We start from the raw sequence: 725 nt of genomic DNA on the forward strand, positions 1-725 counted from the left end.
AATATAACAAAATTAAATTGCCTTAATATTGAATTTGTGCAGCTATTATTTTTTTTTTATTGAAGTAATATAGCAACTTAATACTACAGAATAGATTGTTAATACCACATTTTGATGAGACTACAACAAAACTACAGAAATAGAAGATTTTATATTTTATCTCATTTTATCGTTGTATAACACTTTATTTATGTGGAGTTAAGATTTTTGAAATGGCTCAACATTAAGTGATTGAACTTTTTATTGCAAAACCATAATTAGTAAAATCCCAAATCCGACATAATTTGAAGCAAAAGATTGGATTATCTGAGAAATTTTAGCGTTAAAATGCGAAATAGATTTTTATATTTTAAATTTTAATATTTATATTTTACAAGTTATTGATTATAATTTTTAAAAGTGGGCAGTTATAAATTGTTACAGGTGATATTAATAGCTTAGTTTATAAATAAGTTAATGGTAAAAAAATTAAGTAGTTTGGGGGTTGTATCAATAGTTAGAAAAATGAGGGATTTTTAAAACGGTTTGTATGGAGAAGGATATTGAGAAAATATGAGCTAATATAGAAGGGGAAAATTCAGTGTAGAGGTGGGTCGAACTCAAAAATATGGACTCAACCAAATTTTCAATCATATGTTACACCGATCAATACTGTGTGACGTTGAACTCAAACTGAACATTTCGATCAACATCAAACAAAGCATTATGTTTAAAACCAAACTAGA

This window comes from Acyrthosiphon pisum, chromosome A2, assembly GCF_005508785.2.
Source record: "Acyrthosiphon pisum isolate AL4f chromosome A2, pea_aphid_22Mar2018_4r6ur, whole genome shotgun sequence".
NCBI lineage: Eukaryota > Metazoa > Arthropoda > Insecta > Hemiptera > Aphididae > Acyrthosiphon > Acyrthosiphon pisum.